Source organism: Dipodomys ordii, unplaced genomic scaffold, assembly GCF_000151885.1.
Source record: "Dipodomys ordii isolate 6190 unplaced genomic scaffold, Dord_2.0 Scaffold37, whole genome shotgun sequence".
NCBI classification, from domain to species: Eukaryota; Metazoa; Chordata; class Mammalia; order Rodentia; family Heteromyidae; genus Dipodomys; species Dipodomys ordii.
The window spans coordinates 6,175,826-6,202,499 of record NW_012267253.1 but is presented as its reverse complement, the minus strand read 5'-3'; the positions used below and the strand labels follow the sequence as shown (position 1 = coordinate 6,202,499).

General features: G+C 36.1%; 1 protein-coding gene and 1 pseudogene across 1 annotated transcript in view; both read left to right on the top strand.

Moving 5' to 3' along the window:
* Positions 1-26,674, top strand: part of Srbd1 (S1 RNA binding domain 1) — a 197,247-nt gene that overhangs the window by 132,033 nt on the left and 38,540 nt on the right. The window lies entirely within an intron of this gene.
* On the top strand, positions 9,865-25,647 carry LOC105986876 (annotated as a pseudogene).

Below are 26,674 nucleotides of genomic sequence, written 5' to 3'. Positions count from 1 at the left end.
ATACATATGTTATTATATTTGATTCATCCCTTCACCTTTTCCTTTCTTCTGTAGTGTTTTTGTCCAATTTTCAACTTGTAGTTTTTTTCTTCACTTTATGTGGGCATTTACTGAATATGAATGATCTAAATAGTCCTTGCCAAGAAGCTAAGGAGAGAGAGGGACTGAGAATTCATATGATGGGCTATTAGAAAGGTAAGAAACAGCTGTAAAGTTTCTAGCTCCTGTTCTTACTTCACAGGACTCCACAAGAGGGAAAAAGGTATTTTAGCCCTTAGTGGATGAGGATAACTGTGTAGAGGCAGATCAGAGAAGCAAGGCACCTGTTGGGCTTCCCTTTTGTACTCTGTATTTATATACAGATACCGTAGTGGAAAAGAACGTCTCTAATCAATATTTGTTTAGCAGTTAGGGTGGGGGTGGGAGGAGCAGAACATATATACCACCCACAGGTACATGTATTATACAGGGATGTCAAAAGAGGGCTCAAGCATCTTCACAAGCTTGCACTGTATATAAAGCACTTGTTGTATACTCATAAACAGCTATTGATGACCAAGAAAAGATTGGGGTTTTTTTGTTTGTTTTTTGGGGATCTGAGCCACATCCAGCATCATCTGGCAATTTATACCTGCCCAGGAGGAGAGTGAAAATAGTTCACCTTCCCAGCATTATTTTTGAAAGAACTTTTCATTTTCCAAATGTGTCCAGTATTAACTATTTAGAGATAGAAATACTTCAAAATCAGGCAGGCATTTAATTGGCAAGAATTAATTAAGGAATTGTAACTGGAACATTGTGAGTCTCTATGAAAGCAAGTATAACTATCTGTTTTATAGTTTATCTTGATTTCTTTGGGGTGGCTCACTACATTTACACTAAAAATGATGTCAATTGTCATATGCTTCCCAGGAGAGTTAGAGCAGGAGAAACATCATTTGTGGAGTTTAAAGAATGTATGAAGGAAGACAGTCTAGGTCTGTAGTTTCTGCAAAAAGGGCACATGGCAAGGAGCACCAGCACTTGATTAATTCATTCCGATAAATTCATTACTCAGTATTGATGACCTGGAAGCCCTTGTGACAGTTGTCCAGATATTCTGGGAGACTGCTTCTACCATGGTGATTAGTAATGGTCATCTATGCTTTCTGACTGTGGTGGAAATTTAATCTTAAAAGAAACTGATTATAGGCTATATTAGTGATTTTTTTGTGGGCCTCTCAAGCTCCTTGATAATAGAATAAAACTATGTTGGAGACATTGCAGGAGATGCTATGTTTGACATTATGTAAACTGGCATTGAATTTGGTAAATGTGGATTTAAGTCTCTAACATTTTTGCTACTTTTTAAAAGATTGAGACTTTTAAAGTATCATTGGAATTTTATTTTTAAGAGTCTATTACTCTTTCTTCTAAAGACCTACCACAAAGCACAGTAGAACATTAACAGCTATATTTAAAACTTAGATACTGGAAAAGGATAGTTCCAGTATGCCTTCCATTCCCTGCCTTTTGTCCTGCTTTGTATGCTTTGCCCCTTTACTCTTCTCTCTTCCCACTGCCCGTCCGCTGCTTTTGGAAGAAAACATTGTTCCCTAGTCCTGCCAAGCAAAGGCCCTCTTTCTATGGTTTGAAATACAACCAGGCTTTTAAAAAAGTGATCCAGCTCTCAATTATGGTTGGAAACCTTCTCAGATATGTGTTGACAAATTAAAGCACCTTCTCAGGTTTTTCAAAATACAAAATATGGACTTGCTACAAAAGTGAGCATTAACTGTGCACAGACCTTTGTGATGGCAGAATACAAGCTGCCAGCCCTGTCTATTAGGTGGTGAAGGTGTGGTTTAAAATAAAATATACCTTGTCGTTGAGTAGGTTTCTCATCTTTTATGTGAAGAAATGTTGTGTTTATCATTAATTATGAAAAAGAATATTTGGGTTCTAGAATAAAATTCTTGAATAGTTGTCTTACTTGGGACACAAAACCATAGTCATTAATCCATGCCCATCCTTGTAGTTCAGTAGTTATAATTCAAAGTTGTGTTTAGCCAAAATGTTGAGAGCATTTGAGACAGTCTGGCTCAAACTTATATTGTATAAACACTCACTGACACTGTCCTCACTTCTATGGTGGTTCAATGAAGAGAACACAGAGCCTCATATCAAAGAGAGCCTTTGCTTTAGTTACACTTTAAATGTCATCTTGGTTACATAATTTTACTTCTTTCTGCCTTTTTGGGAAACAAGGATACATATGGAGTAATGTTAAAAGGGGAAAGAAAAATAATTATGAAAATGCCTGAAGTTGCAGATGTGAAAGTAATTTTACTTCCAATGATGGGATCATCAAATACATTGCATTTATATTAGTGGTTTTTAAACATCTGATGGTAGGCTTCTTCTTATTTCAATTACTTATTCCTATGCTGAGCTTATCAAGTATTCACATAATCATTTAATTTCAAGGGCATTCCATTCACACAGGCAAGTTTTAGAAACATGTTTGTTCCCTCCCTTCTGCTATCCGGGAGGAGGACAGATGTAACTGTGTGGAAAGTTTCCAGAACAAAGGATCAGAGTGGCAGCCTAGCTGTGGTCATAATACAGGAATGAGGAAGTAGAGGCCCATTGCCTGAACTGCCTCTTATAAATAGTAATGACAGAATGTGTTGCACAGGGAAAGATCGGCATTTGAAGTTGAATTGGAAAGTACACTTTAAACTTCTGTTAGTTATTAACTACAGAATTTTGCGTAAGTCAATAGTGCTTTACTTGTTATCCTTGTGTATCTGATTCTTCTGTTGTGGTTCACATCCAATGTTTAAATTGAGTCAGTATTTTGGAGGTGGGAGCGGAAGAGTAGAATAGTTAAAAACAAATACAACAGCAACAACAGAAACAAACTCCTTAGTTTGCTAGGAAGCACGATCTAGTTATGAGTTGACAATAAAAAACAGCTGTTTGTTTGTTGACAGCCTGTTTTTCCTTTCCATAATCAAGCTGTTTCTCATCATGTAATTACCAGCTTTTTAGTATCTAAGGCTTGTAGATTTATAGTTGGTTACATAACGTTTGCCAAACGTCATAGTTTAGATAAAAAATTAGTGATTCCCCTGTAGTCATTCTACTGAAACGTGAATGTGGATTGTAATTAGAAAAAGATGCCTGAAGAAACTTCTGAAATTCATTTCAAATTGCAGGGAATGATGAGTGTGTTGTATGTTTTCTAAGGAGGAACCCTTACCATCTTGTCAACTTACTGCCAATCTGAAAAGAATTATGTTTTCATGGATGTAGTTAGTCTGCACTTCGGTGCATAGCAGAGGTTTTATTCTGAACCAGAAGGACTTGCTTGCCTGCTCTTTTTCCCTAAAACACTCTTCTGATGGTGAAGCCAAGAAATGAAAGGAAATAAATAAAGTTAAGCTGAAGTTCTCTGAGAGTCCTAGGTGATGTTTCAGCTTTACCCGCTGAAAAAGCTGGATGTGCCTCCTACTCTAAAAAGACTTATCTAGGCCATTTTATAAAGAGACCCCTTTTCAATCTGGACTGTGCTGAGTGAGGCCCTTTGGAAATAAGGAGAACTCTGTTTTAGGAAACAAGCCAGAAAGGTGAGGTTTCTATTGCTCCATTTAGTTTTACTCCTCAGAATAAAACCAGAACATTTTCTAATCATGGTTAAGTCACAGCTTCTTGGAACAGAAAAGTTTCTCTCAATCTTTTCACAGCACAGAGTTGCATCTGAAAAAGTCCCCTTCAAACTACCATACCATGAAGCTCTAGAGATATTTATTTTATTGCTCCAGTGTAACATCACACTTTATCCTTGGTTTGATAAATTTAAAATTACAATGGAATTTAAAATACTTTAAGTATTTTTTCCCTTTTATATCAAAGGCATTACATAACAATTTTTCTCCTTATAAGTGTGTGTGTGTGTGTGTGTGTGTGTGTGTGTGTGTGTGTGTGTGTGTGTGTCCGTGCGCGCACAATCTGTGAATAGTTTTTTTTCTTTGGTTGTGGGGTCTGAACTCTGGGTCTCGGCACTGTCCCTCAGCTCTTCAGCTCAAGGCCAACGTTCTACCACTTGAGCCACAGTGCCACTTCTGGTTTTTTCTGCTTACGTGGTGCTGAGGAATTGAACCCATGGCCTCATGCATGCAAGGCAAGCACTCTACCACTGAGCCACCTTCCCAGCTCCTGAATAGTCTTTTTGAAATAGAAGATATAACTAGGAAGAGGAATGTTTTAAAATTTGTAAAAATAATTATTGAAGAGAAGTAATTGTATGTAATTTTTATTTTCATTATTTTTATTGTTTGTACTATATCTTTCATGTGAAGTTTATACCTACTGTTTTCTAAAAGCACAAGTCATAGAGTATTTTATTTTACCTTAAAAGTATTTGTCAAAATTCTTTCTCTCTTCTAGCTAAATAATCCCAGCTATTCACAGGAATTAGACCATCAGTGATTTCACCAGGTCCCTAGTGATAGTTACTGTGTAGGGGTTATTACTGGACTATGACATAGTCTGTGTGTGTGAATGTGTGTATTAAATGCTATAAGCATGGCATTTTTATTGCTACTTTAAACTATTTAATTACAGTTAATATCAGGGAAAAATTTCTTTGTCTTAAAATACTATACTGTGAGGTCAAAATCTAAAAGAAAATGATTATGATTATGTCTGGCTTAGTTATAGCAGGTAAGAAGTGATGGAGTACAAAGTTGAATATTTTCATGTGAGCAGCTGTACATATTCTTAGGGATCTGTTGTCTTAGTGTAGTGCTCAGGTACATAATTCAGTCAAATGAATTACATATGCTCCATTTAAAAGAACTTTACCATTTTGGTATTACGAGAAGAAAATTTAGTTACAGTTTAAGAACTTCATCCCCAAATCACTTAATGATACATTTAATTTTAGCTGACCCAAAATTAATCAGTTATAAATAAAAAAAATGTGCCAACTCTGACTCTAATGTCCTTTTTGGGAGGAAGGAGGGAATATTGGAGACTTACAGGATAATATTACAGTTTTCTATTTTGTTTTTCTGTCAGACATTTTTAACTTGGTAACACTTTCTCAAACACTATGCTAAAATTCATTATTATAGAACCATTAGAAATACTGGTTTATTATCCAGTGATTAATGTCCGTGACCTTTATTTTTGGACCAGCTTCATAAGTCTATACCTTTTCCTGTCAGTCATTGTCTAGAATTTCATTTTTGTTCTGCTTTCCATTACATACCATGAATTATATGAAATTAATTTAATCGCTACTACAAACAGAAATTAAATGTGCCCTAATCCAGAGTTACGTTGTTTGCTTTTACAACTGTAAGTCATAAGTAATTAATTTTCCTTGGAAAATTAATTCACTTACCATTCCCAGTAGCATCATATGTTGACACAGGGTTATAGATAGTTTAATATTTTTCTTCAACATGTTGGCCTCAACTTTAGAAGACCTTAAATAAAAACAAATTAAAATTTACTCAACTGTATATAATTTAGGCTTATTTAAAATAAGTGTTGTTGTTTTTTATGTCATCCAGGTGATGACTTGAAAATTATATTCAAACTTTATAAAATCTCCATTAGTATATTAACAAGTCTGAAACAATCTAGTTTTGAAAAAGTTGTTCATATGACAGAAGACATCAATATACTCCATCTTTCAGTTCTGAATAAAGATTTTCCTTGACAGCAGTAGCATGGAGAATCTTAACTATCACCTAGCTGGTGGGAAAGCAAAGCAGGTAATTTACTTGTTGGACCCTTTGACCACATGGGTCAGATCATTTGGTCTGATTCATACAGAACTTCTTTTTCAATCTCCAACTTCAGTGAGCAGAAAGATTTTCATCAGGTCATCTGACAAAACAAAATACAGAATGTATCTTTTAAATACCTGAATAGTTTTTATAACGTTGATAGCTTTTTTCTATCTCTTTTTATTTTTCTTGTTTAATACTTTTTTCCTTTTGCTTTCCAGAAAGACCAGTGTAGAAAATAAAATAAGCAAAAGTCTTTCAGTTAAATGAATTTGGTGCCCCCTCCACACTACTGCTTATATTCTGGGAACTCAGAAAATATGAGCAATCCAAATTTAGCTTTTCTTTTACATTTGCCAGGAGGTTATTTAGTAAGGTGGGTTTTTTTCCTCGTTCATAGAATTCTATAAAACATATAGTGTTTATTACTTTGTTTATATTTATTTAAGTCACTAAGGTGAAACTCTAGTGACGGTGGCAGTGTTACAGTTTTACCAAGTGGGGGGCTTATTTTATAAATGTGCCTTTGTGGCCATAGCTTTCCCAAATGCATGAGGTTAGCAGCAACGTGCTCTGTATGCCTTTGGAAAGAAAATTCCAAATTAGCTGTTTAATTCCAGTATAAAATACTGGAATTAAATTCCAGTATAGAATACAAATCAGCACTGTTATTTGTTTCTATTTGTTGTTACTCTCTGCCTTTTTGATCTGTGCTCACTGGTTCACCATGTACCTTCCACAGCTGTGTTAGAAAGAAAATGTTTACTTCTGTCATAAGGAGGTATCTCCTTTCCTGTGATTCAGTTTCCCTGTCAGGCCTTCAGAATCAGGATAATGGCTTTCTTCTTTGTCCCCATAAAACGAAGTGAAAAATCTACATGTGCCAGGTCCTTTGCATTTGTTTGTGTTCCAACTCAAATACAGATTATTACATGGTTTAGGGGAAAACAGTCTTTTAAAAATAACATATAAGCATCAAAGGCAGTAGTCACTCAAAAAACTTTTATCACCAAATCTCCATTATGTATGTAGAGTATGATTGTGCATGAATGTAGATAATTAAGTGTGCATTTTTACATGGTTTATGATGTGTATCTGCCTTCTTTCTGAAGTAAACTGAACAGGTTTACTTTATCCTTATTTTGAAGTAGGAAAGCAAATGTTCCCTAATATTAGTGTACATTTACTTTCACAATTAAACTTAATAAGAGTTTATATTCTCCTTTATTCATTTTCATTTTATATTAAAATTAATATCTTTTAGAAAAACATTAATTTTATAGTAAGCTTATGAATATAAAGAGGCTGTATCACAGGGGTGTGGAAATATGGGGTACTAAATTTGAGCTACACAATATTTACTCAAAGCTTAAAAATAGAAACTTCATGTGAAAAATACATAAAAATTATAGATTCAAACAACAAAATTTGGAGAAGCAAAGTTATTTTTTTACTTTTTACTTCCCAATTGATTTGGATGAGAATAGCAAAAAAACGAAGACTTCTTGGTAGACATATAAATGCTTTTTATTAAAAGATGTTTAATTGGTTCTGATTTTATAACTTTCTACAGTAATAGTTGTAACCTGTGTTAAAAACTAACCATGCTGTTTACAATTGTGTGTTTGTGTGCGTGTGTGGTGTGTGTGTGTGTGTTGAGAGCTCTGAGGAAACTTCATGCAGAATCTGGCTTGAGTTTGGTCAATAAGACCTTATTTTTAACCTGCAAGCAGTGTGCAGGTAATTATAATCATTCCTGAATTGCTCCCTAAAGTATGGTAAAGTGGGATTTGCAGACTGCTGATACCTGTTGGAGAATGATATTGGTGTTTTGTAACATGTTACTATTAAGAGGTCCTTTGCATTGCTTCCGAGGAGAAAAGTGCATTTATACCTAAAGAATGTACAATTATTAATTTGCATTCTGTTCCACGCTGTTCTGTCAAAAGACTAAATTTAAACACATTTGCACTTCTACTCACAAAGGTAATAATTAAATTAAGGTGATATATAGAAAAGTAAAATGGCAATTTACTACCACCTGAGATTGACAAAACTCTCCTAGGTCCTTTAAAGTGAATCATACTCCCAATCATTATCCTGTCCGACCTAGATCATACATACTAACAATGGGATTAATTGGGTTACACTTTGGCTTTTACCCAAAGCTCAAATCTGATCACAGGAAGGTAGGGAGCAACTGTATGGAATATCCTGCTTCATCTACACAAACCAACTCACCTAGATACTGCCCTTTCTTTTTAAAACATTGTCATGGTTTGGGCCATCTTCTGACTGATGTTTAGGAACTTTGCTTCAAAAGACTGTGGATTTATATAAAATAATAGAATAATAACCTCTCTTTGATGGGTTTTAAATGAATTAGGCATTTATGTCCATTGCAATGGATGGAATGTCACAGTAGTAATCAACAAATGAAAATTAGTAGAACCTTTAAATAATATTCTGTCTCTCAACTATTTTATATTTGCATGGTAATACAGGCCATTTTTCTTTAATATATATATGAGGAATAATTTTTGAATTAAGATTTTATCAATGAAGATTAAAAACAAAAACAACTTTTTCCCAACGTTTTCACTACAACATTTAAGTTTGTTATTTTTTATAGAAAGGAACACTGGATAGAAAGTAATTGTTTTGAGTTTTAGTATTTGTCAAATTTATGGAAATCTCCATGTTATAATTTTGTCTTTTTCCTTTCATACACGTAAACAGAATGAAATTTACTTCATTCAGTGATTCCTTCCCTAGAATGACTGAAGGTACTACATACTATACTTGTTAGTAACAAACTTGAACTCATTTTAATGTTACTGTAGGCTCTATGTTACACATGGGCAAATAATCTGAAAATATGGAAAGAAATTCACAGTTCTTTATAATAGGAATGCTTAACACTGGCAGGGCCACCAAGAAGTCTGTCTGATTGACAAGCATTTTAGTGAAATTTTTTCTTTTTCTCTTTTTCTCTTAAAATTTTTTTTTCTCTTGTAGCAGTGTTAAAGTCAGTCAAAGTATATATACAAAGCTGAGTGAATACCATTTCCCCCAGTACAGGGGCTTTTTTTTTTTTTTCAGGAAGTCTAACTCAAACCAGATGTTTTGCCTAGACCTAGAGTTTGTTGCTGCCAAGCATCTCATCAGAGGTCAGAGTTCTGGGCTCCGGGCCCTGCTAGAATTCTTTCACAAATTGCTATTCGGTGAGGTTTTAATCCTAATGGAAAGAATAATGTGCTTGTAAAGTCTGCAGTTATTACAAACACAGTATACATATTGTGGACTTCAAATGTCCACATATTTTATTCCCATAAATAGGAATGCAGATGAATGCCTCGTATGATAGCTTTAGACATTCTCACTAAAAACCTAGTATATAGTTTATGCTACATTAACCATTTGCATTTGTAATATTCCCAATAAAAGTGACTGTTACCTTTGGGTAACAACTAGTAACCAATTCATGGCCACTACCACAACTGGTTTTTAACAAGCTCATACAACCTCATACAACTATTTGGACCCAAGAATTAGAAGCACTTAGAACTAAAAATTGGATATTCTCATAGGAAGATCTGTGAATGCTGTAGTACCAACTGAGAAGTTCTTAGGATAATGCAAAGGACACCATTATGCAACCATTTCATTTTCCCATATTTAGAACATGTCTGTGAAAGCCAGATTTATTTGTTCAAGTTAGTGTGACAAGTGATTTTCTTTATTATAATGGTGAGCGTGATTGGCAGATAGCAAAACATGAGTTATAATTGGTAAGTATTAAGGAAAATTATCAAAATGTATTATATCTAATTTAATATTATATTGAAATATTATTAAATGCCTATTGGGGGTTCTTGTTTTTGGTTATAAGCTGAGAGACAACCCCAAGGTAATAAACATAAAAATTACTATTTGGACAAGACATAAGTATGTTAACGAGAGTATATCTACTAAGATACATAAATCGGTAATCGAAGTTGATGTGGCAAATATTTTAGGCCAAAAAAAAAAAAAAAGACAATCCAAAACCAGGCACAGTGGTTCATACCTGTCATAGTAGCTACTGAGGAGGCTAAATTGTAGAGGATCATTGTTTGAGGCCAGCACAGGCAAAAATGTCACAAAACCCGATCTCAACCAATAAAAAGCTGGCACAGAGGCACATCCTCATCTCAGCTATGTGGGAAGTATAAATAGAAGGATCACAGTCTGGGCCAGTTTAGTAAAAGAAGCAAAATCATATACAAAACATCATGAAAGGGGCTGGGAAGTTGGCTCAGTGGTAGAGCCCGTGCCTTGCATGCATGAGGCCCTGGGTTCGATTCCTCAGCACCACATAAGCAAAAAGAAAAAAGCCGGAAATGGCACTGTGGCTCAAGTGGTAGAGCGCTAGCTTTGAGCTGAAGAGCTGAGGGACAGTGCCCAGGCTCAGAGTTCAGGCCCCACGACCGGACTACCCCCACACCCCCCAAAAAACCCATCATGAAAGCAAAAAAGGCTAAGATATTACTCTTGGGGTCAAGTGCTTCCCTAGTAAGAGCAGGTCTCAAACTGAGCATGGCATAGAAAAATAGCCAGTCCAAATTTCTATAAAAGAGAAATTGAACTTTTTCAAAGAAAAAAATCATAAGACAAATTTAAATGCCTCTGATTATGTCATAACATGTGAAAGTAACTTTTGATTTCAACAGTTTATAGCATTTATTTGGGGGTGCAATTACAGTTTTCTTTTTATTTTCATATCTAAGTGCACCAATATAAGGGCATAGTAAATATATGTACAAAGCTCAAATAGGTCTCGAAGTATTCTAAATAAATGCAGGAGTCCCACAAATTCTAATAGAATCCAATAATATGGGCACCGTATGCATACTGCCTTTTGTTTCCATAAAAGAAAATGAACATTGATGTCATCTCTGCTGCAGTACTGACTATTGTATTGGTGTTGAGAGAAGGTCATCATTTATGAACTTATTCCACAAATGGCTGCTATCAAATTAAAAAGATTTTTTTTGAAATGTGGTGTAAAAAGAAAATTTTGGAAGGATATTTGTGCTGTACTACTTATTTAAAAATTACTTTCTTTTGTTCATGTATATATGTGTATGCTGGGGATCAAACCAGGGGCATTGAGCTAGCAAGCAACCTGTCTATTGGTGAGCTATCTTTCTCATCCCTGGAAATTATTTTGTAATTAATTTTTTGCTATGGTGTGCCTCTGAAGATACAGCTCGGTTGATAGATCTCTCAGTCTTATGTTCTGATATATAGTGAATCTTCTTGATTGAATCCTATCTCTTTTCCACAAAAGCTCTCATAGTACATTATGTTTATTTTTTTTATTATTTTTTTTTGGGTCCGGTCATGGGGCCTGAACTCTGGGCCTGGGCGCTGTCCCTCAGCTCTTCAGCTCAAGGCTAACGCTCTACCACTTGAGTCACAGCATCACTTCCAGCTTTTTTCTTTTTGCTTATGTGATGCTGAGGAATCGAACCCAGGGCCTCATGCATGCAAGGCAAGCACTCTACCACTGAGTCACCTTCTCAGCCCCATGTACATTATATTTAATACTATTATCAGTTAGGCTTATTGTATTATATAATCACAAGGGACTCTTTTTCTTTGAATATAGGGACCTTATTGATGCATAGTATTTTCATTGTCTTTAGTGTTCTAAAAGTGGAATAATGTTTCTTTTCTATGTGTTCATGAGCCATAATTAGTAGGTTTTTCCTCCCCACAAGGTCAAGGGACACCTTTGTCAATTTCTTCTTAAACATGTTGAAAATAAATGTCAAAACTTGAGACTACATTTTATTCTGTATGGCATAATCATTCAAGTGCTATTTAAAACAGAGTTGAGGCTGTGATCACTTAATGAGAAACAAACAATCTCATATTAATGAGTATCCATTTGCCAATAATTCTGTCATTTGTAACTTGAATCAGTCATCACCCCTGCAAATAACCCTTTCAAGACATTATTTGCAATTTTGTCCTCTGTTTTCTGTCCTTGATGTTGTGAAAATGGCCGTCTACTGTTACAGGAATGAAAAGAGATCCCGTTCAAACATCTTTTGTGTTTCCACTTTCGGTGAAAAATGTTTTTCAAACCTGCAGCTGGTTATTTCTGCAGGAGTTCCCACTTATGCTCAGATTTGATTGACATTTTGAAATGGCAGCTTTTCATGAAAAGCTGTTAACTTGTAGAATTCAGTTATGGTACTAAGACAGACTGACTTTGTTCTGTGGCTGGGACCTGTCCAAACTAAATAGAACCCTGCATCTGAATTTAATAGTGCTACTCAGCCAAGATAGGGCACTTTTGCCTTTTTTTTTCTGTTTCTAAAACTCTTGATGCTTCTTATGTGTTCTAAAACTAACTTGATGGATATTCATTCCAACATCTTTCTGTTCTGTAATTGCCTTAATTGACATGTATAGTCATTCCCTTGTTCCCTCTCTTGGAAAATATGATAGTCTATGACAGTTTTTTTTATTTTTTATTGTAAGAATACCGTACAGAGGAGTTACAATTACATGGGCAAGATAATAAGTACATTTCTTTTTTTTTAGGGGGGGGGGTCTGGTCGTGGGGCCTGAACTCTGGGCCTTGGCGCTGTCCCTCAGCTCTTCAGCTCAAGGCTAGCGCTCTACCACTTGAGCCACAGTGCCACTTCCAGCTTTTTTTTCTTTTTGCTTATGTGGTGCTGAGGAATCGAACCCAGGGCCTCAGGCATGCAAGGCAAGTGCTTTACCACTGAGCCACCTTCCCAGCCCATGAGTACATTTCTTATCAAGCATTGTTGTCTCCTCTTTGTTTCCCCTTCCCATCCCTTCCCATGCATGCAGTGGACCTTGATCAGACTCATTCCCCCATCACTCTTCTGCATCCTCCAACAAGCTTTACTGTTCCATTTTCAAATATGTACATAAAGTATTATCATAATCACTTCCTTTTAGCTTAATATTATGCATTTGTTCAACATTTAATAGAAACAACTGCAGGAATAAGGTGCAATAAACAATGAGAATCACAAAGTACTTGGTCCATGCCCTGAACGAACTTGGAATTCAGTATCTTTTAAAAGTATATATATATATATATATATATAATTTTATTTTATTGTAAAGATGATGTACAGAAGGGTTGCAGTTATATGAGTAAGGTAATGAGTGTATTTCTTGTGGAGCATTCTTACCCCCACTCCTGCTTTCTCCTACTTTCCCTACCCCTCCATCCACCCCCACCCAATTGTAAAGTACATTTCCAACCATCTTGTGAGTATCACTGTTGCATTGATTCACCCTTTGTCTTTGACTCCCAATTTTGTTATTCCTCTTACCTTCCTCAAGTCAGATAAACATATATACAAGACACAGTCAAATGCTGTGACAAGGGATAAGCCAAAGGTGTAAAAATGAAAGAAAAAAGAAATAACGTCACACGATATATTTTTTAAAAACCTCTTGCCTCTTGTTTCCATATCTTGGAGGTCATTTTGATTAGGATAATTTTATATGGCCATATGTACATAGATATTGAGCTATTGTGATCTTCTGATAGGACTATCCTAGTTATATACTAATTATTACAAACAAGGGAAACCATGGAGCCTATGTTTCTCTAGGTCTGGCTTACTTCACCTAATATGATTTGTTCCAAGTCTTTCCATTTCCTTACAAATGGGGCAATGTCATTCTTTCTGATAGAAGCATAGAATTCCATTGTAGAGTAGATCCATAGATCTACTCATCTACTAAGGGGCATTTGGGTTGATTCCATATCTTAACTATGGCAAGTAACAATGCAATGAACATAGTTGTGCTGGTAACTTTAGTGTGGCCTTGCTTGTGATCGTATGGATGAATGCCCAGGAGAGGGTTTGCTGGATCATAGGGGAATTCTATATTTAGTCTGTTGAGAAACCTCCTTACAGCTTTCCAGAGTGCTTAAACCAGTTTACATTCCCAGCAACTGTGTAGTACTGTTCCCTTTTGGTCACATCCCTGCCAGCATCTGTTATTAATTGTTTTCTTGATAATGGCCATTCCAACTGGGGTGAGGTGGAATCTCAATGTAGTTTGATTTGCGTTTGTTTTATGGTCAGAGATGTTGAACATTTCTTCATATGTCTATTGCCTACTCTTATTTCCTCTCCAGAGAAGTCTCTTTTTAATTCCTTAACCCATTTATTGGTGGGGAGGTTGTTTCTTTGAGGACTTGTTATTGGGGGTTTAAGTTTTTGAGCTCTAGGTATATTTTGATATGAGGCCCTTGGCTGTTGTATAGCTAGTGAAGATCTTCTCCCAATCTGTGGGCTTTCTATTTATCTTGCTAGCTATGTCCTTTGCCATGCAGAAGCCCTGCAGTTTAATGCAATGCCATTTATCTAGCCTTTCTTTGATTTGTTGTGTTTCTGGATCGTTATTTAGAAAGTTTTGGTCTGTGCCAAGGAGCCCTAGTTTATTACCTATCCCTTCTTGTAATATCTGCTCTTACTTTGAGGTCTTTGATCCATTTGAGTTGATTCTGGTGCAGGATTATATTTAAGGATCTAACTTCAGTTTTCTGCACGTGTATAGCTAATTCTGCCAGCACCATTTGTTGAAGAGGCTGTCTCTTCCATCTGATCATTTTGGTTCTATTACAAAGATTAAGTGGCTATAGGTCTGCAGAATCATTTCTGGGTCTTCAAATCTATTCCATTGGTCCTAAGGCCTGTTCATGTGCCAGTACCAAGCTGTTTTTATAACTATGGCTTTATAATAGAGCTTAAAGTTTGATATTGATATTCCTTCAGCACTGTTTTTCCTGCCAAGAATTGTTTTTGCTATTTGTGGTCTTCTATTATTACATACGAATTTTTGGATTGCTTCTTCTGTTTCATTAAAGAATGTTATTGGGATATTGATGGGTATTACATTGAATTTCTAGGTAGCTTTGAGCAGCATTGCCATTTTCATGATGTTAATCCTCCTAATCCAAGAGCATGAGAGGTTTTTCACTTCTTTAAACCTGCTTCAATTTCCTTTTTCAGGTTTAAAAAATTTTCATCATAGAGGTCCTCACCCCTTTGGTTAAGTTAATTCCTATTTCTTGTTTGTTTTAGGCTTCAGGAATTGCTTTTTTGATTTCACTGTTGCTCTTCTCATTGTTGATATACAGAAAAAGCTACTGATTTTTATGGGTTAGTTTTATACCCTGCTACTTTGTCAAAGTTTTGGATCAGCTCAAGTAACTTGGGAGAAAAGTCTATGAGATTCTTTAAATACAGGATCATGAAATCTGCAAAGAGGGAGAGTTTTACTTCTTCTTTAGCTATTTGGATCCCATTTGTTTGTCTCTTGCCTTATTGCTCTGACTAGGAATTCTAATACTATAATGAAGAGGAGTGTAGAGCGTGGAGATCTTTGTCTTATTCCTGATTTTAGAAGGAAATGTTTTTAACTTTTCACCATTAAGTATAATGCTAGCTGTAGGTTTGTCATATATAGCTTTTATTATATTGAGGAATGTTTCATGGATTCCTAATTTCTCCAGAGCTTTTTATCATAAAGGAGTAGTTGAAGCTTGTCAAATGCTTTTTCTGTATCTATTGAGATGATTATGTGTTCTTGTCCTTACTCCTATTGAATTAGGGAGATAGGGTCTGGTCGATGCCCTCTTGGTCGCAGGGCAGATGGTAGGGTAGGGTCTGGCATCTTTTCTTGATGGTGGGAGAAGTTGAAGCCCCCACCTCCCAGGTGATGGGTGTGCCTGAATCCCTGGAGGCAGGGGTGGGCAGTTGGCTGATAGGTATTAAACCTGTCAGTTCATTGCCTGGGACTAGGAGTTTCCTGTGACCCTGCCTCCTGAACTAACCCCATTTAGTCCTAGACCAGCTCAGGTGCCATTACACCATGCCACATGCCTCTGTGTTTGTGTCCTGTCTCTGGTCTCCTGGCTGTTTTCCATTCAACATAGCATCCCACTTCAGCTCTCCATTGGAGCTGAATTGGTTTGTTGCTATTGTGTTAGTCCTTTCTTTCCTTTCTGGCCTTCACAGTACAGTTTCCTAACAGTGTTAAGTGTATTTGCTGGTTGCTGGTCTTTGAGACAGGAATCCACCATGCAGTTGCCAGCCTTTTAATAAAGAATGCAAGATTTGATCTTTCAAAATGTGGCTTCTCTGATTTCTCAATTTTCAACACAGCTGATGTGTTGAATTACATTAATTTACTTGTGTGTATTGCACCAGCTTTACATCTTTGGAATGACTCCCGTTTCTCTTATACTTAAGTGCAATACTTAAAAGTAATAATTATAACATTTAGTGGTAATAGGTTTTAATTTTTCACATGCCTCACTGTTCTTAGACTTGATTTCTATAATGAAAGTATACTTTCATGAGATGTATATCATGATTATATATATGAACCCACAATATGACCTATTGTGTTTCTTTTGTGGTCCCTGCAGTGTGTTGGGAAATGTGAAAATTCAAGACCTTATGTTACATGAGGTCAGTTCACAAAATATCTTGATGTGATAATTGCTTTCAACTATCTTAAGACAGAGTTAAGACAGATAATTGCTGTAGATTTCAAAGCACAGATTCATCCCATCATCAGTTCACACACCTGAAGTTTTGTTGTAATAATAACTGACTCAGGAAGGCTATCTAGTTTGTTTCACAGAAGCTGGTTTATCACTGATGCTTTTCTCTTAAATGGCACATACACAAACATGTAAGCGAGTGATCAACAGTGTGCCCTCTGAGACTGTTGCTATAAGACATAAAGGGTTTTTGTTTTGCTTTTCTCTTTTGGTACTAGAGATAGAACCTGGCCCTTTTGAACTACAACTCAGCTCAAAGACACAGTATTTTATTCGTATAGTCATGTTCAGGATTGAAGTTGGTTGCAAATGTATCCCACCGATTCTCTAATTTTTCCTATACTGTACTTGTTTATAATGAAGTTTAATTTTTTTATGATAATGGGGTTTGAACTTAGGGCCTCATGCCCACTTGACTTATTTGCTTGGCTGACTTTCTGCCATTTGAACCATGCTTCCAGCCTACCTTATTGCTGGTTATTTTGGAGATAGAATCTCATGGGTTTTTCTTCTCCAGGCTGGCTTTGAAACAGGATCCTTGTATCTCAGCCTCCTGAGTAGCTAAGATTACAAGTGTGAGCTGCTGGTGCCAGGCTGATAAAGTTTAATTTATAAATTAGGCACAGTGAAATAATACTTAGTAATGAAATAGTAGTTATAATAGTTTCAATAATATACTTTAAAATTACATGAAAGTGGTTTTTCCCTCTCTTTGAAAATTATTCTATTGTACTTTCACCTTTACATCTAACAGAAACACTTCACAACTTCTCTTGGCATAATAAGATTACCAGCATTGCTACTCTTGCCATCATTAAACATAAGCACCATGATAGTAGGAAAGTTGATCTGGTAACTGACAGATACTAAGTGACTAAGCAGGACTTAGCATTATATCTCTCTCTATATATCTATAGCCATAGTTAGCTATAGCTCTCTCTATCTAATCTATATTGTACACACACAAAGGGATGATTCATGTCCTTGGAGGAACTTGGTGAGACTGTGAAGTCCTATTATAGTACTAGAAAGATGTACAGTTAAAAACTTAATAATATTTTTATTTCTGAAATTTCCCATTTCAAAGCTTTGACTATAATTAACCCCATTAACTGAAGCAATGGAAAGTAAAACTCTAGTTAGAGGGGACTGCTGCCTTGAACAAAATTGCAACATTAATATGAATCCTGAATTTTAGTATTGTTTCTTGGTTTTGCTTCTCAACAACTTATATAGTTATCCATTCCCAATTAAATTAATACAGAACATTTCAGAGTATCATTAGGAGCTCCCCCACAACCATTCATGAACATACCAGCCTGCAACTTCCTCCTCATTCTTCTTCTTCAAGAACTTAATCCCAAATACAAACCTGTTCTGAGCCATTGAAATTCTCCAGTAGCAGAGGATTTGGTCAGGGAAAACTCTTTTTAAATCCTCCTTCCATTTTTCTTTCACTTTACTGGGGAAAAGGTATAGAACTCATACCTTTCAATTCAATCCCTGTTGAGATGGAGACATTTCATGGTTGAGTTATCTCAGTAGTGTCTCTGACTCTTAGTTAACTAATAGCCATAATTAAAATGGGTATCACCTGGGTATGGTTTAAATCATTGACAACATGTGGTGTTCTATGTTGTCTTTGCACGGGTTTATTTCATGTGTTTCTGACTTTTGTTCATGACTTGACTGACAATAATTCCTTCTTTATTTTTTCTGTACTTCTGGGAAGATATTGCTTCTGTAGGTTTTACTCAGTAGAGACAAACTTGCCTGATTGTGACCCCTAACCTATGCAGTAAATCCTCTGAAATTAATTTTAGTTCTTTCTGATCTGTGCCCCACATGACTCCTCCCAAGATTTCATTATTAGATTTTGACAGCCTTTTAAATTTGTAAGTGCCACAAATTTGTCACTAGAGATGAATTGGTAAAAGAAAATTCCTTGCAGTAGAGGATATGGGTAGAATATTTCAAGTGACAGATCTACATCAATAATGTTAATGTTTATGGAGTGATGAAAACCATATAAGTCTTAAGCCAGAATCTTGTTTCAGCTGAGTCCCAGAAATTTTGACCACAGAGGCCAAGACACATTCCATTTATTCCAACAAATGTTTTTTCCAAGTCCTTTCCGACTGTCTGAAAGACAACTGTCCCTCTTGAATGCCTGAAAACCAAAAAGATGACTTGTCTTGTCCCTTGTGTTTATCCTCTGGCGATAGTTTTGAGAATTTTTACATCATACTTACTGACTTCTGGATTTATTTGCATGCCAGAGATTGCTTTTTTGAAAAATACTGAGGAACCACAGGGCTGGGGCTTTCCTTGTCTCATGAACACCATGAGTTGCTTTTGATTTTTTGCAGAAGAATGTTAGTATTTGGGGAACTAAAAAGTTCATCCAGAGGAAATTAAGAAAAAAACAGTTGAAACTATCCTGACTGTGATGCCAGCAAGTATGTATGTGTTGTTATTTGTGTGTGTGTGTGTGTACACACATGTGTGCATGCACAAAACAAAATATACCAACAAGCAGTGTACCATGGTGCACACCTGTAAGTCCATCCACTGTGGAGGTGGAGATGGGGGTCCAAGGTCAGCCAGGAGAAAGCAATACTTCATTTAAAAATAATAAAGCAAAAATAGCTGGGTGATAGGGGATTTTCCACATCATATGTATTAACAAACTTATCATGTATTTACCAAAATTACCTGGCAGTGATAGCATAATAATATAGCAAACAAAGTGATTTTTACAATGGAAATTTCATAGTACACAAAATAACTATTATATACAAAGGTAGGATTCTCAAATTGAGCCATTACAATGAAGTAATGTTCTAATCAGTAGTAGTCATAGTTGTAGTAGTAGTGGATGATGATGATGATGAAGAAGAAGAAACAGTACTTAACAGATAGCATGAGATGCTCTTTCCATTCTACAACTAATGATACTAAGGTAGTATTTTTTGCCTGCTCCATAATTGTTATTACCAGAGGGTTTCTGGGGTAGAGAGCTCTTGCCTAACAAGCATAGAACCCTGAATTCAATCCACAGGACTGTAAGGAAAATAAAATTCCCCCCTCCCACCAATGAAATAAAATAAAATATAATAAAATAGAGCCAGGGCTTTGCAGTCTGGCTATTGGGTTCACATTTTCACTGCACTCATCTTTCCTTATATAGACTTGTATACTGTAGAATGTAGCACTAACAAAGCTATCTATCTATGAGGGCTGGGAAGGTGGCTCAGTGGTAGAGCGCTTGCCTTGCATGCATGAGGCCCTGGGTTTGATTCCTCAGCACCACATAAGCAGGAAAAAAAAAAAAAAAGCCCGAAGTGGCACTGTGGCTCAAGTGGTAGAGTGCTAGCCTTGAGCTGAAGAGCTGAGGGACAGTGCCCAGGCCCAGAGTTCAGGCCCACAACCGGACCCTCCCCCCTCCCCAAAAAAGAAAAAAAGCTATGAAACTATCACCCCAACTTTCTTTTTTATCTATACAATCCTCAAATCTTAACCCATAATTCTAGAATTACAGAATTACAGGCATGTATATAGAATTACAGGCACGAAATACCAGTGCCTATCTTTAGAATAATTGTTTTTATGGTACTGGACTTTGAACTCTAGTTCTTATGCCATAGCTCCAGTTTGTTTTTGCTTTTATTATTTTTCAAGTTAGGTCTCACATTTTACTTAAGCCAGCCTGGACTGGTCGTAGTATTGATAGTTCCTTTTTACTGGAATGATAGGTGTGGACTTCCCATGCCCAGCTTTTTTATTGGTTTAGATAGTCTTACGAAGTTTTTACCAGGCTAGTTTTGAAGCTTATTTCTCAAGATCTTAGTCTCCTGATTACCTAGGATTACAGGGTGAATTCAGCTTAGGACAATATTCTTCTAACATGTATGTTTCTTTTGATTTCCTGGATTATTAATATAATTTTTTAAACTTTGTAGAAGTCAGCCTCCATGATGGTAATTATACGGTAAATGATAGTTATTTAAAGAAGAAAATTATTTTGTTGAAAAACTTATCACATTGTTCATTTCTTTACATATTGCTACTGATCACTGAAAACTTTGTTATCAAGTTGCATTTGGGAACCACTTTACTTCACCATGCTATTTTTTGGTGAATAGTTAATTTTCAGCTTGCCCTTTTTTTGGACCGTAAGTGTTTGCTGGATTTTTATCTAGCAAATTTTTGTTATTTTGAACTTTGACTAGAAAAACCAAATTTAGGAAACATATTTTTCAGATTTGTGATAAAAGGTACAATCATATATAAAACACCTTATTCTTGATATCCTGCTTTTTGTGCTTAGATTTCCTCATCTGTGAATTAAATTATATGATTTCTAGCCCCTTAACTTTGCTATTTTAAAAAACCCTTAAACACTCTCTGCAGCACTCTTTGGGCTCTTTGCAATGAATAAAGTTGGTATTCATAAGGACTTTGCTATTTATATTTTTTCAACTTTAAAAATTTTAAAAATACTTTTATTATTTTTAAGTAGTATGCAAAGGATTTGCCATTCACCAAAGCCATTTATGAATACAGTGCATGTTGATCAATGTTACCCCTTTCAACTTTGTCACCCACACCTCTCCCACCTTAATTTTGTTATGTGTTGAATTCTTTTGGAATTTAACAAGTAGTTTTTGTGTAGTGCATCTTGATCTGTGTCACATCTTAAACATTTTCACTACTCTTTGCCCTATCCCTTTTATTTGTCAATTTTGTGGTATATACAATGAATTTCTGCCTCCATTCCCCTCCCTTACCCCTTCATTCTATCTCTCTGCCCTTGCATCCCCTCCACCTTTGCCCCCTTTGCAAGTACCCATTTCCTGGTACTTGCTTTTTTTTTAATGCATTTGTTAAAAAAAAAATCAGATGGCAGTCTCCTCAGAACAAATGCAGTTACCCAGAAGAAAAAAAAATAAAGAATACCAGTTGAAGAGACATTTTTATTCCTTTTCTTCTAACTCTCATGTATGCCTGCTCACATCTTAACTGTGCACTGTGAAAGCACCAACCAGTATTGGAAATGTTCCAAAGCAGTCAAGTTTCCTTTGAGAAAACAGTACATCTGTCATTCATAACTGAGTTGGTTAGGTGGCAAATCATAATTATTTTCAGTGTGTCAAATGAAATGATACAGTTGATCCTTCTTAGTGACAGAAGGATGAAAAAATTAGAGGGAAAGGGAATGGGAGAAAGTAAATTATAGTTTTATAATAGAAAAGACTAGTGCCCTGTCAAAGCAAGTTGCCATGTAGTTGTGTTAGAAATCACTTACTTTCCCCGCCCTGTGATTGTACAGTTACCACTTGCATAAGATTTGTAATAAGAACATGATACAGAATTTAAAAAATGTATCTGTTTTCACAGAACATTTTTAGTCATGGTAAATATACTGTAAATGGGTAGAAAATACTTTACAAACAAAAAGTGTGTTCATGATTATTACAACCTTTCCCTTGAAAAATAAAATAGGTAAAGTCTATAGACTTTTTTTGCAACCCAAATAAGAGAGCTGAAACAGATGGGCATTGTGTTTCAAAGTGTGGGTATAGCCAGGCTCTATGCCTCAGTTCTGTATTCCTAGCTACTCAGGAGTCCAAGATCTGAAGGATAACCATGTGAGATCAGCCCAGTTAAAAAGTTTGGAGACCCATCTTGGCCAATAGTTTGGCATGGAGGTTTGTGCTTGGCATCCCAGTCATCACAGAAAACATAAATAGGAGAAATACAGTGGAGGCTGGCCTAAAAAGCAAGACCCTGTCTCAAAAATAACCAAAGCAAAAAGTATTGAAGATGGGGCTAACATGTCCCAAGTGTAGATCACCTGCTGAGTTCAAACCCTAATACCAAAAAAGAAAAAAAGCTGGCATATTGGTGAATACCTATAATTCCAGTGCTTGGAAGGCTGAGGCTGAGGTAGGAAGATTCCAAGTTTGAGACTGGGACACACACGCACACGCGTGCGTGCACACACACACATACACACACACACACACACACACCAGTCACATGTGGCTTAAGAGATAGAGCCCTTTGTGTTCAGCTACATCCTAGCTCTGTGCTCTGTTTATTCCACCCATCTGTACTTCAGTTTTCCTGCTCTGTAAAAGGTAATAACAGTTCAAGCACACAGAGTTGTGAGAATGAATTAGATCAGCATTGTGTGATTCAGATTACTCCTAGCAAGCATTACAAATATTTGTCATTATTACTATAAAATGAATCTTCTTGTATAGGGACTTTGAAGATCTTTGATAGTTTAGTGTAGATTCCTATAACACTTTGCATTTTGCCCCCTCATGGAAACAACTGAGGATGAAGGATTCTAACCTGAAAGTTCAGCCCTGTCACAGTTACTTATGAGTAACAATGATAAAAGATTAAGAACCTTACCCAATAAGTTATTGGATGTATATAGAAAGGATTCTGGAGGTAACATTCCTTACTGCTTATAAGTAGCAACTGCAGAAAAGTTTCACTTTTGTGCTTACAGGATGCACAGTTCCACCTCTACCCCAATGTTTCTGAATTCTCAACCTTCTATACCATGATGCTTCCATTCGTGGTTTAATGTTATTGCGTTACATATTATGTTAGATATTCATCCTTTGAATGTTTTGCTGAAGAAATGCCCCCTTAACCTCAAACTCTATACATTTAACTGCTAATGGAACCTTACAATTCAGAGGTCTAAAAGACTTTGCAGGGCTGGGAAGGTGGCTCAGTGGTAGAGCACTTGCCTTGCATGCATGAGGCCCTGGGTTCGATTTCCCAGCACCACATAAGCAAAAAGAAAAAAATCCGGAAGTGGCGCTGTGGCTCAAGTGGTAGAGCGCTAGCCTTGAGCTGAAGAGCTGAGGGACAGTGCCCAGGCCCAGAGTTCAGGCCCCACGACCGGACCCAAAAATAAATAAATAAAAGACTCTGCAGGTTTCACATGTTTACAAAAGCATTCCTAACCTACCTCCACAAATTCTCCCACAAATTTAAACTAAAGCCACTAATCACTTTGTCTTTTTTCCCCCACATCTATTAATGAGATCACGACCCACCCATTCAGTAAAGCTATACAAACCTCATTAAAAAGTACTTTTAATTAAAAACCTGAGACCACACTCAGGTCCTCCTCAAGGCCACCCACAGCTCCTTGCCACCTAGGCCTTCTCAGCACAACTGCGTACTTCATCAAGACATTAGGAGACTCACCATTTCCCTGTTATGTGACCTAATCATAGGAATAACATCCGATTAACTTTGCCACGTTCTGCTTAGAAGCCAGTCACAGGCTTTACAGTCAAGGTAAGGGAGTTACACAGCAGTGGGTATCACAAGGGTCACCTTAGGGTCTGGCAGTCACAGGAATTAATGACAAAGTGTCACTTTCCTTAGTACTAACTCAATTCACTATGCTTTTTTCTTTTTTGCCTTGCTGGAGATTGAATTTAGGATTTGGAATAAGCTATCTACCTCTTTACTGTTACATTTCCAGACCTTACTGTGACTCAGAGGATGAAGTTTACCACTTCTTCCTATTGGAATGAAGGACTAAGCCTCCAAAATTTTTCATTCAGAGCAGCAGATTTTTATGACAAACATACTTTTCTGAACCAAAAGACAGTAGAGTTTCAAGAAAAAGGAAAGAGGTTAGCTAGAATGTTTATTATATGGTGACTATATGGTAACATAAAGAAGGTACCTTTTCATTTGTTTCTCAATGTCAGAAAAAGTCTTGCACATTAAGATGGAAATTAGTTCTTAATTAATTAAAAAAACTTATCCAAAACAATCTCTCAGTTCTAAACTGAGAATTATGCTAATAGAATATTCCCAATGATAATTTGAAGACTTAATAAAATGACTCTTGATCTTGTTTGGGTAGCTAATCTTTAAGAACAATATTTAGTTCTATGCCCCAGGATTCTTTCTTTGGTAAGTAGGAATTAGTAACATCTGTATCCACCTTCTAAATTCCAGTCTTCATTTCTTCAACTGTACAACCTAACCCTTGTCCATACCTAATCTTGTCATGACTTATAGAGATTTTTTTTAAGTCACAATGTTATATTGAGCTTTAAAAGTTTATACCTAAAAGTAGCATTTTCATACCAAAAATATTTTTTCCTTAAATCTATTAGTTGTGCCTTAGAGTTTGTACCTGTTTTGAGGTGTGCTATTTGTCCTTTCGGAGAATGGTGCATATGTTTTAATTATGTCCATTATGAGAGAGTGATAAAAGTACCCGATGCATGAGTTTCACCAAGCTTAACGTTAGCTGAGTTTAAAATAAAAGAAGCTTACTTTTTCTGAGTTCCCAGAAAAAAGAACCTAAATGTTTCTTTTTCTTTTTTTAAGTTTTAGCAAGGATTTGTTTTAGTGTAATAGGGTTAAAGAGAAGGAAACAGAAACTATGAGAGAAACATTTCTGTAACCCATGAAGGAAATGGTTGTTAAAGATTCAAAATGATGGTTCTTATCTGTAGCTTTTATACTTTCTGAGCTGGGCTAAAATGTAAAGTAATCCAGTCTAGCAACTCATAATCTTTAGACAATGATTAGAGGTAGGTAAGATAGATGTGGCTCACCCAAAACCCAGATGACCTTTAAAATTCTTTGCTACTTATGTCCTTTCATTTGTTTCTGTTGTCACCCCTTTATGAAGAGTTCCCAGGTTTTAACCCTTAAAAATAAAGTTAGCTCCTACTGTGCCTCCTAATCACACAACTGAGCATTTAAAAGGAGATACGGGCTTCTTCTTGTGATAGGGATGAAAGAGCGAATTTAAAATGGGTGATGTTGAGAAAGGCAAGAAGAGTTTTGTTCAGAAGTATGCCTAGTACCACACTGTTGAAAAGGGAGGCAAGCACAAGACTGGGCCTAATCTTCATAGTCTGTTTGGTCGGAAGACAGGTCAAGCAGCTGGATTCACTTACACAGATGCCAGCAAGAACAAAGGCATCACCTGGGGAGAGAATACACTGATGGAGTATTTGGAGAATCCCAAAAAGTACATCCCTGGAACAAAAATGATCTTTGCTGGTATTGAAAAGGGAGAAAGGACAGATTTGATAGCTTATCTCAAAAAAAGCCACAAATGAGTAATAGCTACTGCCTTGTTTATTTATTGCAAAACAAATGTCTCATGGCTTTTTAATGTGTACTATAATTCAATTGATCTCTAATATCAGATTTCAGATCATGAATGGCTGGCAGAATATTTTTAGATGGTCCTGGTTTAAGTAAAACTGGCTTGTGGTTAGGTGAATATGATCTTTAAAAAAATACTCTGATTTTTCCATTTTTAGTCATATGATTAGAGTTACTAATGTTCAGTTTTCAGCAAGATAGGGAATAATTCCATCTCCAAATCTGTTAAAGATTGGCTCTATATTCAGAGAACATTTTTAAATACTGGGGAAATCCCTTCACTGTCTCAGAATCAAGCAAAATTCACCAGTTAAAGTCAGTGGCTGAAGATGAGGAAGCAATGTCTCTATTTTTGGTCTTGACTATGCCAATTTAATTAGAATTCCCTGTCTCTGAAATCTGCCTTTTACTTATTGAAAGACATTTTAGTGTGGCTTATGTATAAATGTCAAATAAAGAATATTTAACACTTGCACATTTTATAGTTCTGTAAGTTCAGATGCTTTTAAAAGTGACTGTGATAGATACAATACTGACTTTATTTTTGAATTCTTTGCTAAGACTTTCTTTGCTAAGATTTTCTTAATGCAGCTATTCAGAAACACAAAATTGTGGGACTACTGTGTGTGTTTAATTGATAGTGGTGCTTTTTGCCACCTTTTTAGAGAAAAGGTTTCAAACAGAAGGGATAATTTATAAATTATAAGACTTAAGGTAATTAAAGATAAATATTACATGAAAAAAGAAGGAGATATGGTCTGAGAGGAGCTTATCTACTTTTTCAGTTCATTTCCTAGTTTTAACTTCTGAATCTGGCCTTGTTGATACTTGTTGAATAAAATATTTCCTTCCCTGTCTCTTCATGTATTTTTTCCTCCTGCATTTCCCCCTAAATGACTGGGTCCCTTTTAATCCTAAAAAAGGTGTAAAAGGTTGATAGTCCACCTTCTTGCTGAGAGTGGACCATTGGCCCTTGATTGACAGATTGCCACCATCAGAACCAGAAAATTATCAGGATCAGAAGACATCAAGTTAGCTTTAAAGTTAGGCAAGTAGTGAATCTTTTGAACTTCATGGTTTCAGCAATTACCAT